The 11498-nt window shown below is 41.4% G+C and overlaps 1 long non-coding RNA gene across 1 annotated transcript; it reads right to left on the bottom strand.

The window, feature by feature from the left end:
* Positions 1–8332: 8332 nt before the first annotated feature.
* On the bottom strand, positions 8333–9826 carry LOC109118585. The gene is made up of 3 exons (XR_002025945.2): positions 9751–9826; positions 9506–9574; positions 8333–8426 (listed from the first exon to the last, which is right to left on the bottom strand). It is a non-coding gene; the product is annotated as an uncharacterized LOC109118585 (long non-coding RNA).
* Between the last annotated feature and the right edge of the window lie 1672 nt (positions 9827–11498).

The following is an 11498-nucleotide window of genomic DNA, read 5'->3' as shown; positions in this document are numbered from 1 at the left end:
AGGGGCTCATTTTTAGCTAACCGTGAAAAATGAAGTCACTAGAAAGAGCAGTAAAAGATGCCCCTTAGGGATGCAGACAGGGGACCAGGGTTTGTTGAAGGACGGGTTGTCTTCCCTATGAGCCAATCCCAGGGGTCCCAGGCTCCCCAGTCTGCAGTTGGTAGCCTGGCAGCATCTGAGAGGGGGAGCCTGGGAAAGGGTGCCCACTGGTTGGGAGGAACCACAGTTTTACCTGCTCTTCTCCATTTCCCACATCACCACCCCCCAGCAGACACATCTCAGCTTCTCTTTGCTCCATTGAGTAGGCCTGAGAATTATAGTTTCACAGGGAGTTAGGGAGGGAGATGATGAGTGCACTCTGTGGTCTGCCTGTCTTTTGTTCTATTTTATTTTAGGAACCAAACGAACAGGGATGGGAACCCTTGCAGTCTGCCTGCTCAGCCTTCCTCCCCTAATCAGTTGGGGCTGGAATAATTCATCTCAAAGGCTTTTCTACATCTACAATTTTGTAGTTCATTGCTGGATTTGAAAATAACACATTCTTTTGAAAATGAAATAGCACATTTCAGTAAAAAACAAAACCAGAAAAACCTCAGTTCTGTTACTTTTGCTAGCTGTGGGATCCTGGGAAAATTACTTAACCTCAAACTTCTATTTCTTCACTTGCAAATGGGCAAAATAATACCACCTACTTCTAAAGGTCTACGGGAGGATTAAATAAGATTTCAAAGGTCTTGTTCAACACCATGCTTGGGGGCCTATTCAACCAGGCAATGGTACAGCAAAACGGGAGCACAAGCTGGGGGCTCCTGCTCTTGGGGACATTCCAGGAGCCAAGTGCTGCTCACTTTCCGGTCCCTTGCTCTCTGGATGGGAGTGGCTGTGCTCCTATGGGAGACACCTTGACACGTGCTGCTGGACAGATCTCAAAGGACCTGATGTTTCCTGTCTACACTGGTGAGCTGAAAGCCACCTCCTCTTCTGACCATGCTCCTTGTCACCAGGACCCAGAGAGCAGGCACAACTTGCACCTGCATCCCCTCATCTAGCCCCTGCAGCCCCTGTGCCCAGCAATGGTCCAGGACTGGGCACTTCCCTCTGAAGCACTGGGAAGGAGATACCTTAACCTAACTGCTTTTTTATCCTTTTCTGCTCTTCCTTTTTACCTCCTCTGCCCATTGTGCTATGGGCCTCTTCCTCCTGGGGTTGTTGGTGGAGACTCTAGGGATAGATAAGATTGTTAAAGGACAAGGAAAAAGAGACCAAGGAAATGCAAAATTTTGAGAAGCATGTTCATTAGAGGATGAAGTGTGTGGGAACTTCAGTCAGGGGGCACTGACAGATTGGGGAGTTGGGAAAAGGGGGTGCATCTGAGGCTGCTGGGAGGATGGGTGATCTGCTGAGTAGCACACAGAAGCCATGATGTGGCAGTGATCCAAGCAGAGAGTCATCCTAGGGGTACAAATAGGGAAGCGGGCAGCGGGCCAACAACTCTCAAGCCAGTGAGTTCTCAGTAGTCCAGGCCAGTGGCATGGTGAGTCCACAGGTTCCTGCTTCTGCCAGGATTCCAGTTCTGGCAGCAAAGCGGAAGCTGTCTAAAAGTAGGCAGTTTCTAGTATAAGGATTCAGTGGGCTAGGCCTACAGGCACAGATCTGGTGGCCTCAACTAGTAGGAGAACATTGGGCAGAGGCTGGGAATGAGGCTGGGTCTCACATTCCCAGAGAAAACTAAACACAAGAAAGTGGGCTTGCGGTGGAATCAGCTACTTGGGTTGTTGGTCTGGATTGAAGTGAAGCCTACCTTCTCTTATTGCAGGACATCTGCGAGGAAGCTCATTGCTCCTTTGGAGATAAGTGCATACACTGTAGCCCCACTCAGAATATTTCGCGGTTGACAGATGTCTCTGCTTGTGATTCACTGGCTGCAACCCTGTACACGAGGAGAGGGACATTGGAGTTCCTTCATTCTGCAGTAGAGGAAACCGAGTCATAGTTAGAAGGGGTAGGCTTCTGTTGGGTAGCATCCAGGAGCAGCTGCAAGGAGCTCCTCCTGCTTTTTTCCTTTTTATTCTTCTGATGAAAGGGAGACAGTGATGGAGGGCAGAGGCTGCAGTTGGGTCTTGAAAGAGCTCCAAGGGCTTGAATTCCATCCTGTGCCTCCATTGGGATGTGGTGGAACCTTTTGCTTTACATTTTTTATCTGTGCGTCTTGGTTATACAGATTCATGGGTTTCATCCTGGCAGATTTCTACATGTACCTAATATACTTTAACTAACTCTTCCTTTCCCCACCTGTCCCCTAGTTTCACATTTTTTTATAGTTTCAGTGTACATAATGTACTTTGGTCATATTCATGCCTCCATTGCCCACTCTTACACCCTTCACTGGAGATGGTAGAATCTTTATGTGGTGGGAAGTTAGGTCACCAGGAGCTTGGCCTTGAAGGGGATGTTGGCACCACAGCCCCTTCTCTCTTTGGTTTCTGGTCACCATGAGTTGGAAAGCAAGCTGTACCATGCACTATCATGATGTTCTGCCTTGCCACTGATCCACAGTGACAGGAAAAAGTGACTCAAGACTGAAAACTCCAAAGCAAAGATCTAAAATAAATTCCTTTTTTTAAAAAAGTTAATTTTCTCAGGTATTTTGTTACAGGAACAGAAGGTTTACTGACACAGTAGCTTTGGAGTCCAAATACTGGCATTGACCCTTACCAACCTTGCCTAAGACCCTTGATCTTAGGCAAATTGTATAATCTCTCAGAGCCTCTATTCCTTTTGTCCAGTGGGCTAGTAGTACTGACCTTTTCTGTTCTTGGCCTGAATCCTCCAGAAATCCCTCAGGGCTCAGTCCGGGGTTCTTCCTTTTTCACAGCAATCACCTCCCCAGTTTTGTGTTCATTTCTTTTACTGATAAATGTCTATATTTGCTATATCTCCAGCTTAAAGGATTTGCTATGTCTAGATATAGTTTCCGTTGCCAACCCAAATTTTCCCTTGGGCCTTGCTGTTGCCTCCAACTCAGAATGTCCAAAATATAATTTTGTCCTCTTCCCCAATCTACCCCGTCAGGGGCCCTCTGTGTAGAATTCCCCATCTCTGGACATGGTACTATTAGTCACTCCATTCTTTCCATCAAAATTGGAGATTACCTTTGGTAGTTATTCTTTACCTACTTCCATGCTTCATCAGTTACCACGTTCTATGGATTCTAGCTCCTAGTTCTCTCAGTCTCCTCTCTTCTTAGGTCACCTCGTCTCCCATCAACTCCATCCAAGGCACCATCTATTTTCAGCTGGACTTTTGCAGTGTGTTCCCAGGAGACTTAGTGGACTTATTCCTGTGTTATTTCATTCATTCTTTCCACAAAACGTAGGGAAATCTTAAAAAAAAACAACCCTTAATTGTGTTACAGTTTCCCCACTGCTCAACTTTAATGACTTTATTTACTTTTCGTTTGCTTCATTTGACACAAAAATTCTATCTTAATCTTGTTAAATATGTAGCTGAGTGGCGTTATGCATTCATAAAGTTGTACTATTTGTCTCCAGAATGTTTTCATTCTGCAAAATTGAAATTCTGCACTCATTAAACAATAACTCTCTACTTTCCCTTCCCTTGAGTTCTTGGCAACCATCTTTTATTTTCTGTATCTATTAATTTGACTACTTTAGGCACATCGTATTAGGCAGAATCACAATGTTTGCCTTTTTTGTTGACTCTCTTATTTCCCTTACCATAATGCCATCAAGACTCATCTATGTTTTAGAATATAGCAGAAATTTCTTCCTTTTTTAGGGTGCATAATATTCCTTTGTATATATCTATATCTATATATATCTATCACATTTTGTCTATTAATCTGTTAGAGACACTTGAGTTACCTCCACCTTTTGGCTATTATGATAATGCCACTCTGAACATGGATATACAAGTATCTCTTTCAATTCTTTTGGGCATATACTCAGAAGGGTAATTTCTGGATTAGATGGTAATTCTATTTTTAATCTTTTGAAGAACTTTCCTACTCTTTTCCATGGCAATCATGCCATTTTCCATTCCTACTCACAGTACATAAAGATTTTGGTTGCTTCCCCACCAACAATTATTACTTTCTTTCTTTCTTTCTTTTTTTTTTTTGTACTGGGGATTGAACTTGGGACCTTGCACTTTTGAGGCAGGCAGCAGAACCATTGAGCTAAATCCCTCTGCCCAATTTCTGTTGTTTTGATAGTAGATGAGCTTCTGGGTGTAAAGTGGTATCTCACTTTGCTTTTGATTAGCATTTCCCTCGTGATTAATGACGCACACATTTTTATTGTTCATGGGGCATTCGTATATCTTTGGAAAAGTATCTGTTCAAATCCTTTGCCTATTTTGATGTCATTTGTTGTTGAATTGTAGAAGTCCTTTATATTTTTTGGATATTAACCCTTTTCTTTGTAAATATTTGTAAATATTCTTCCACCCTGGGCCTTTATACTTTGTTGGTTGTATCCTTTGATGTGCTTCGGTGGCCTATCACCCTGAGATAAACCAGAACCTTACACAAGTCTATTTTACTTTACAACTGTAGTTATACAATGTGCTCTTTTGGTCATTAGGCCGTAGACACTGGCCTTCTTTTAGTTCTTCTAAGATGCGGAGCTTCTTCCTTCTTCTTGCTTTTGCCTGATAATTGCCCAGTGTGAGTCTCTGTTCAAAAGTGTCTTCTTCTCCTACACAGCAGCTGCGTAAGGGCAGGGATTATACCTGGGATCCACTTACCCACTGGTACAGCTGACACAGTGCCTATAGACACTCAAGAGTCCATGAAGATGTTTTAATTTGATTTCTCTTCAAATCAGTTGAAAAATGAGCACAATAATAATAAATGAAGTAATAAAGCAAGCCTGGATTATGTTTAACTTTATACTGACACAGTCATAAGATATATAAATGAAGAAAAGGATCCCAAAAGGCAAAAATGATTAGCATGTATAAAAGCCACAAGGCAACTCTGATTATTCCCATCTTCCTCGTGTCTGTGTCCCCACTTGGCCTATTTTAAATCTTCATGTGTGTCAGCCACTCAACTGCAAGTGTCAATGAATGGAGGAGTGAACATGGCAAGGAAGGGGTGTCTGTGGAAAAGCACAGCATCTTCTTGACCCAGATCCTTTGAAATAAACCCATGGCTCTTCATTATAAGAGGCAGAGGATGCTGAATTTCTTTGTGCCTCTGCCCCACGTGCTGTGTTCTGGTGGCTGGGGAATAAACCCATCTGCTTTGGAAGATTTGAGAAAGAGGTCTGCAGAGGGCCGAGATGTAGGTTTAACCTGTGAATTCAGCTTGTGTTGTCCATGGTGCTTAAAATCTCAGCCTGCACATTTAAGGATGGTCTGGGGCCCAGGCAGGTTTTCTCTCTTTCTCTTTATTCATTCTCACAAGTCTTTTAATAGCGTTATGAAAGTAGAATTCCCAGTGAACTGCACATGTTTAAAGTGCACAGTGAATTAATTTTGGCTATGTGTACTTATCCATCAATCCCAACAGTTTCCTCCATATCCCTCCCACCCGCCCATCCTTTAGCGAACCCTGACCTAGTTTTTGTGGCTATTGATTAGTTTGCATTCTAGAGTTCTATTTTATTTATTTATTTTTGGTACCGGGGATTGAACTCAGGTCCTTGCACTTGCAAGGCAGGCGCCGGAACCACTGAGCTAAATGCCCCGCTCTAGAGTTTTATATAAATGGAATATACAGTACTTGTATATATATTTTTATCTGACTTATTTCACTCATTGTTATGGTTAAGATCTGAACTGTCCCCCTAAAATTACACATTTGGAGTTGGAGATCGGGGGAGGAGATTGAATCATAGGGGCTCTGTCCTCATCAGCTAATTGTGCTGTTAAGAGGTGGGGTCTGGACTGGAAAGGTGGGTCACTGGGGACACAGTGTGGGAGCACGATGTCCCTGCCTAGTTCCTCCCCTCACTCCCTGTGTCCTAGCTGCCACAGCTTGTGTACTTTTTCCCTCACCCTGTCCTTCCAGCCTGGCATTTCTACCTGGGAGCCAGTGGGCCATGGACTGAAACCAGGGTCTGAAATAAACCTCAACTCCTTTAAATTGAGGGTATCAGGTATTTTGTCCCAGTGCTGGCAAAGTAACTAAGACATCCATGTCATTTCATCTATTCACAGTTTATTTCTTTTTATTGTTGAGTAATATTTCATTGTCTGGATGGGCAGTGTATTATTTATGAGGAACATTGGGGGTTTTATTCCGTAGCTACTACAAATAAGGCTCCTGTGAACGCCAGTGTGCAAGTCTGTATGAATATAAATCTCCTTTTCTCTGGGGTGGATGGAATAGCTGGATGATGTGGTAGTCTTAAGAAACTGCCAAGTTGTTTTCCAAAGTGGTTGTAACATTTAACATACCCTTAGGTCTGTGTGAGAGCTGCATTTCTTCCATATTCATGCCACCCCTTGGTAGGAAAAGCTCTTTAAATTTTAATCATTTTAATGGGTGCACAGTGGTATCTCATCATGATTTCAATTTGTATTTCCCTGTTGAAATACAAACTGTACCGAGCACCTTTTCATGTGCTTACATTCTATCTGCAAATCTTTGGTGAGCCATGTGTTTATTTCTTTTGCTCATTTAAAAATTGTTTTCTTATTGTTGAGTTTTGGAGAGTTATTTATATACTTTGTACAGAAGTCCTTGCATGTTTTGCAAAGTTTTTCTTCCAGTTTTTGGATTCTCCTAGTAACATCTTTTAGAGTAGTAGTTTTACTTTTGGAGAAACCCAGTTTATTACTTGTCCTTTTTATTTACAGTGTTTTCTGTGTTGTACATAAGACATCTTTGTCCCAACTCCACGTTCAACAATTTTCTTCTACAAGTGTTTTATTTTAGGCTTTACTTTTAGGTATATGCCACATTTGATTTAATTTTTCTGTATGAATTGAAGTATGGACTTAAATTTATATTTGCTTCTATGTTCATATGTATTTTATTCAGCACCATTTGTTGAAAAGGCTATTATTTCTCTACTCCTCTGCCATTGAATCTGCTAAAAATTAGTTTCTATCTATGTAGAAGTTGCTCTCTAAATGCTCTTCTGTTCCAGTGATTTGTCTATCTTAATGACAATACCATACTGTTTAGATTGCTGTAGTTTTGTAATAATTTTTGAAATTAGACAGTGTTAATCCTTCAACTTTGTTCTTCTTTTTCAAATTTGTTTAAGTTATTCTCAGTCCTTTTGAATCAGCTTGCTAGTTTCTTCAAAACAGCCATCTGGGATTTTGGTGAGTTTTCTTTTTTAATCTAGGTTAATTTGGGGAGAATTGACAACTGAACATAAACCATGATATTGAGCTGGGAACAAGAGAAAATTTCTCCATGCATTTAGATCATCATTAATTTCTCTCAGTAATGTTTTATAGTTTTCAGTGTACAGATTTTCAGTGTTTTTCCCCCAGATTTATTATTAAGTGATTTTTGATGATATGATAAAGTGTACTGAATTTCAAATTGTCATCTCAGATTATGGCCACCTCATAGAGTTAATTTTCATATATTGAGCTTGTGTCCTGATATCTTGCTAAGCTCAACTGGTAGGTGTAGTGACTTTTTAGTTTTATACTTGGCTTGCTAGATAGTTGATTAGATTGTTCTCCATTAAGTTACCATTTCTTTGTTGGGAGATTGGTCTAAATTACCTACCATTCCATTACTGGAACTTGACAATCCAAGTGATGATTTTTAAAAAATTTATTTATTTTTACTTCTTCAGTGGCAAATGGGAGCTTAGCCTCACAGTATGATCTGTTGGAAATGACAGTTCTTAGTCCACCGTGCACTTGTGTGTGTAGACAACAGTGATCTTCCTGCATTGCCCTGGCAGTCTCGGCACCTTGCTGCCTGGAGAACTTAGTGTCATTTGCAGACGGAGATGTTCTGTGTGCAGTCCGTCCTGCAGACTAGCTACGTCAGATGTCACCAGCCTGGGCTTCTCTTCAGCTAGCATCACACGTCACTGTCTAGAAGTGTTAGCATTTCTCCGTATGCTGAGTCCACAGCACCACAGCACCCTCATCGGAAGATGAGTCAGCTTTAGTTAAAAAAACTATCACGAGACACCTCATCTTTCTATTCTCCGGCTCCTTCCACACCCACCCCAAATCCACCCCACAGGTTTTCTCTGACTTACCACGTTCTTTTCACATCTTTTCAGTCTTGGAATCCGAAAGGCTTGGAGTCGGTCTTTGGCAAGGAGGAGAAGCCTTTGGCAGACGTTTTCATACATTCGCATTCCCGGCTGTTTATGTTCCCGCTGTCATTTCCCCTTTGCCTCATTCTTTCTTGCCTACTATTGATTTGTCTTCTTTTGACAGGTTTTACAAATTTTGTGGCTCGACCTTAATTCTTTCTGGAAAAGGAATGGTATAAATTAAAGAAGATTACTCCTAGGATAGCATTTTGGGCTGTTGTGAGCACTGGTTTTTAGCAGCAAATTCGGTGAGAGGTTACTTTGCGTTTGCAGGAGATACTTTTGCCTCTGTCAGCTGCTTCCATGCTGATGCAATGGTGGCACCTCTGTGCTGCTCATAGGGATATAATCTGTGGCCCTTTAAAAAGTGCTTTTTGTGATTTACCTGTCTTTATAAGGAGTACTTCTAAATTCCTGCTACTCAGTTTGGAAATCTCAGTCTTCCTCCATATAATGAGTCCCCACTTTCTGTTCATTTTACCTTGAGACTATTTTAGCATTGTCTCTCCTTCATTTCCATGACCTAGGTTCAGGTTTCTATCACCTCGAGCTTGAACCACACCTGAACTCTATCAGTCTCTCTGCTTTGTAACTCTAATTAAAAGCCATTTCATGCACAGAAACCAGCTTATTTTTCTTTGAACATCATTCTCTCCATGATGTTATCTTTCTTGAAAACATTTGGCATCCCATTATTAAACATGGTGGATATAATAGTTCACTCTTACATGTAACACAAGAATAATAATATTGGGATAAGCAACTTTCTAATTTTATATTCTTCTGTGCTCCTTATATTAACGGAATATACATATATATTCTAGTATATATATATTAATGAGATATATGTTTATAAAACATACATTTCTCATTATGTCTTACTTTAAACAATACCCTCCTTTTACCGGAATAGCCCTGTCGTGTAAGCATCATTGTTATTCTTCCCACATGCTAATCCTCTCAGAGTCTGCTTTCTAGAGAGCTCAACTTCTGACACGCACAATTTAAACACGAAGAAGCTGGGGTTCAGAGAGGTTAAATGTCATGAGCTAGAGAGAGCATGAGACCAAAAACAAATGTCCTGGCCCTGTGTTTTGTTCACATTAAGGTCTCATCTTATTCTCCTCGTTTCTACAATGGGAACGACATAACTCATGGGTTATTGTGAATCAACTCACAAAGAACACAGATCAAAGTGCCTGCAGCAGCTCTGTGTCTGCCACAGTATAGACCCTCACTGTTGGGGTCCTCAGCGTGCAGACAGCAGGATCTTCCCTTGAAAGCTGGTTTCTGATACTGTCCCACAGCTGCCCGGTAGAGAAATAGATTGTGAGTCACTCATGGTATTTTACATTTTCAAGTAGCCACATTTATTACATCCAGGTAATATTAATTTTAGTAATATATTCTATTTAACTCAAGATAGCCAAAGTGTCATCATTTAACATGCAATTAACATAAAGAGCATTTGACATTTTCCTACAGGAGGTACTGGCGTTCTGGCTGTGTTTTTCATTCACAGCACAACTTAGCTGCAACGGGGACGACCCAAGGGCTCAACAACCACAGGTGAACAGAAGTTGCGCGAGGCATACACTAGCTCGAGGGCCTACAGGCCTACAGGCCTCACCGCACCTACCGCGAACTCCCCTGTAGGGGGAGCCCTGCCGTCCCGTCCTCTCCCCACACATCCCGCCTTGTCTCTCCCCTACTCCCAAGACAGGTCTGCGCTCCTAGGCCTTCTTTTTTGATCTCGCGGTGACACCGTGGGCTTCTGAGCTCCAGCCCATAACTCATGGTCAGCCCCTGAAAATAGCCCACGTTGACTCACCAAGCAGGAAGCACTGACAAAGAAAGCAAAGAAAGTGGTTCTGACTCGATGAAAGTATGGTTGACACAAGTTAGACACCACTGTAGAGAGTGAAAAGGAGGAACAAAGTGAAATACTAGGAATAAGCATGACACACATGGTGGAGGGGTTAACAGCCACTGTCTTTAAAGCATTTTTATTCTAATAAGAAAACACCAAAACTATGCATACTATGGGAAGTTATGGCTGTGTACAGGTAGTTCGCAGACAGGGAAATAAAAATGGCTCACAGATGAGGAAAGGCTGTCCTGCGTTAGCAGTCATCACAGAAATGCAAATCACAACAATAAAAACACCATTTTCCCCGGCTGCTTCGTGTTAGATCAAGACGACAACTGCTCACGGCTGGGGAGGGCGTGGGGAGGAGAGATTGGTGGCTATGAAGCGAAAGCAATTTGGCAACAGGCATCAAAAAGCCTTAAGATATGCATACTCTATAGCCAGTAATTCCTCTTCTGGGAAACTTCTAGAGAAAATAATCAGAAAGGCAGACACAGATGGATGGACATGGGCGTTAATCACAGAGTTACCTAAATGCCTAATACGGTGGAAGCCGTGAGTGAATTAGAGGACAACTGGGCATCAGGATGCCAGGCAATTACTTTAAAATGATGTTGCCTACAGCATCAATGATATGGACAAGTGTTCTTGTCACATAAAGTTACAAAGGAGAGAGGAAACAAAATTATACATACTGCATGATTTCAGCTGTATAAACTTTACCAGAGAAAACAGGCCATATGTGGTGAAAAAAGTTTCAGTAGGTTATCTTTGGTTGGTGTAATTTTTGTATGATAAATATTTTAAAATGATGTTGCCTACAGCATCAATGATATGGACAAGTGTTCTTGTCACATAAAGTTACAAAGGAGAGAGGAAACAAAATTATACATACTGCATGATTTCAGCTGTATAAACTTTACCAGAGAAAACAGGCCATATGTGGTGAAAAAAGTTTCAGTAGGTTATCTTTGGTTGGTGTAATTTTTGTATGATAAATATTTTTACACTTCTTTATATATTTTGAGGGTAAAATTTACAAACCAAAATTTATAAATCTTTTTATTTTTTTGATATGTGGTCCTGGGGGTTGAAAATCACACTGAGCTACATTCTTGGCCCTTTTTACTTATGTATTTTTTAAAAAAAACTTGGGACAAGGCCTTGCTAAGTCTCTAAGGTATGCAGGCTGGGTTTGAACTTGCCATCCTCCTGCCTCAGCCTTCCAGAGTGCTGAGATTACAGATGTGAGCTTGGCTCACAAATCTTAACTGTCCAGTTTTTTTTAACTGCCCAATTTTGATAAGTGAATATGTTTGTGTTTCTTGCATCCCTATCACAGCACAGAGCATCACTATCTC

Source organism: Fukomys damarensis, unplaced genomic scaffold, assembly GCF_012274545.1.
Source record: "Fukomys damarensis isolate Sample0158 unplaced genomic scaffold, DMR_v1.0_HiC HiC_scaffold_25, whole genome shotgun sequence".
Taxonomy (NCBI): Eukaryota; Metazoa; Chordata; class Mammalia; order Rodentia; family Bathyergidae; genus Fukomys; species Fukomys damarensis.
This window is presented reverse-complemented; position numbering and strand designations above follow the sequence as displayed.